Source organism: Notolepis coatsorum, assembly GCF_963971535.1.
Source record: "Notolepis coatsorum genome assembly, contig: SUPER_19_unloc_1, whole genome shotgun sequence".
Taxonomy (NCBI): domain Eukaryota; kingdom Metazoa; phylum Chordata; class Actinopteri; order Aulopiformes; family Paralepididae; genus Notolepis; species Notolepis coatsorum.
In genome coordinates, this window is record NW_028174859.1 from 676,155 (window position 1) to 678,591 (window position 2,437).

Genomic DNA, 2,437 nt, shown 5'->3' on the forward strand with positions numbered 1-2,437 from the left:
GGGCCCCAAAAACAGCACCGTGCAATCACCATGCACGCATTATTCGGCAACCTAGGTTGTGCTGCATCCCAATTGTTCAAAGCAAGCCTCGTCTTTCGTCTTCAAAAACACTGACAATTGGGAGTAGAATGCTTTCGTTGCTTTTGCAGTTGTCTGTGTTTTTACACAAATGAGTGGATTTTGAGCATCAGACGCCGTCGTCATGAAGGCGTGGATTGTGCTTTTAACTAAAGCTTTCCCTGACCGGGAATCGAACCCGGGCCGCGGCGGTGAGAGCGCCGAATCCTAACCACTAGACCATCAGGGATAGGGCTTCTCGTAGTAAACATTGCATTCGGTGTCTTTGTCTGTTGAATGTGTCAGCAGATTTTGAAAAACAAGATAGCTCTAACTTGTTTTGATTGTTAAGAAACGGGAGGCAACAGCTAGATTTGGTGTCGACTCTGGTGGGACTCGAACCCACAACCTTTGAATAGCTTCTTCTCATCGCCTAGAAGTCCAACGCGCTATCCATTGCGCCACAGAGCCACTACACGAAGGCAGCTGTTTTCAGCATACACGGTAAGAAGTACAAGTGCCATGCGGCTAAACTCTTTGGCTATCAAATTAGCCTATGACGTGGCACATAGGCACGGATGGGATTTGAACTCGAGGAAGGAAAATGGAGGAGATGTCACTGCGTCATATCACATCATATCATTGGAGTATAAATCATGCGCAGTTACAATTAGGCCGCATCTCCATTCGATTGGGGCCCCAAAAACAGCACCGTGCAATCACCATGCACGCATTATTCGGCAACCTAGGTTGTGCTGCATCCCAATTGTTCAAAGCAAGCCTCGTCTTTCGTCTTCAAAAACACTGACAATTGGGAGTAGAATGCTTTCGTTGCTTTTGCAGTTGTCTGTGTTTTTACACAAATGAGTGGATTTTGAGCATCAGAAGCCGTCGTCATGAAGGCGTGGATTGTGCTTTTAACTAAAGCTTTCCCTGACCGGGAATCGAACCCGGGCCGCGGCGGTGAGAGCGCCGAATCCTAACCACTAGACCATCAGGGATAGGGCTTCTCGTAGTAAACATTGCATTCGGTGTCTTTGTCTGTTGAATGTGTCAGCAGATTTTGAAAAACAAGATAGCTCTAACTTGTTTTGATTGTTAAGAAACGGGAGGCAACAGCTAGATTTGGTGTCGACTCTGGTGGGACTCGAACCCACAACCTTTGAATAGCTTCTTCTCATCGCCTAGAAGTCCAACGCGCTATCCATTGCGCCACAGAGCCACTACACGAAGGCAGCTGTTTTCAGCATACACGGTAAGAAGTACAAGTGCCATGCGGCTAAACTCTTTGGCTATCAAATTAGCCTATGACGTGGCACATAGGCACGGATGGGATTTGAACTCGAGGAAGGAAAATGGAGGAGATGTCACTGCGTCATATCACATCATATCATTGGAGTATAAATCATGCGCAGTTACAATTAGGCCGCATCTCCATTCGATTGGGGCCCCAAAAACAGCACCGTGCAATCACCATGCACGCATTATTCGGCAACCTAGGTTGTGCTGCATCCCAATTGTTCAAAGCAAGCCTCGTCTTTCGTCTTCAAAAACACTGACAATTGGGAGTAGAATGCTTTGGTTGCTTTTGCAGTTGTCTGTGTTTTTACACAAATGAGTGGATTTTGAGCATCAGACGCTGTCGTCATGAAGGCGTGGATTGTGCTTTTAACTAAAGCTTTCCCTGACCGGGAATCGAACCCGGGCCGCGGCGGTGAGAGCGCCGAATCCTAACCACTAGACCATCAGGGATAGGGCTTCTCGTAGTAAACATTGCATTCGGTGTCTTTGTCTGTTGAATGTGTCAGCAGATTTTGAAAAACAAGATAGCTCTAACTTGTTTTGATTGTTAAGAAACGGGAGGCAACAGCTAGATTTGGTGTCGACTCTGGTGGGACTCGAACCCACAACCTTTGAATAGCTTCTTCTCATCGCCTAGAAGTCCAACGCGCTATCCATTGCGCCACAGAGCCACTACACGAAGGCAGCTGTTTTCAGCATACACGGTAAGAAGTACAAGTGCCATGCGGCTAAACTCTTTGGCTATCAAATTAGCCTATGACGTGGCACATAGGCACGGATGGGATTTGAACTCGAGGAAGGAAAATGGAGGAGATGTCACTGCGTCATATCACATCATATCATTGGAGTATAAATCATGCGCAGTTACAATTAGGCCGCATCTCCATTCGATTGGGGCCCCAAAAACAGCACCGTGCAATCACCATGCACGCATTATTCGGCAACCTAGGTTGTGCTGCATCCCAATTGTTCAAAGCAAGCCTCGTCTTTCGTCTTCAAAAACACTGACAATTGGGAGTAGAATGCTTTGGTTGCTTTTGCAGTTGTCTGTGTTTTTACACAAATGAGTGGATTTTGA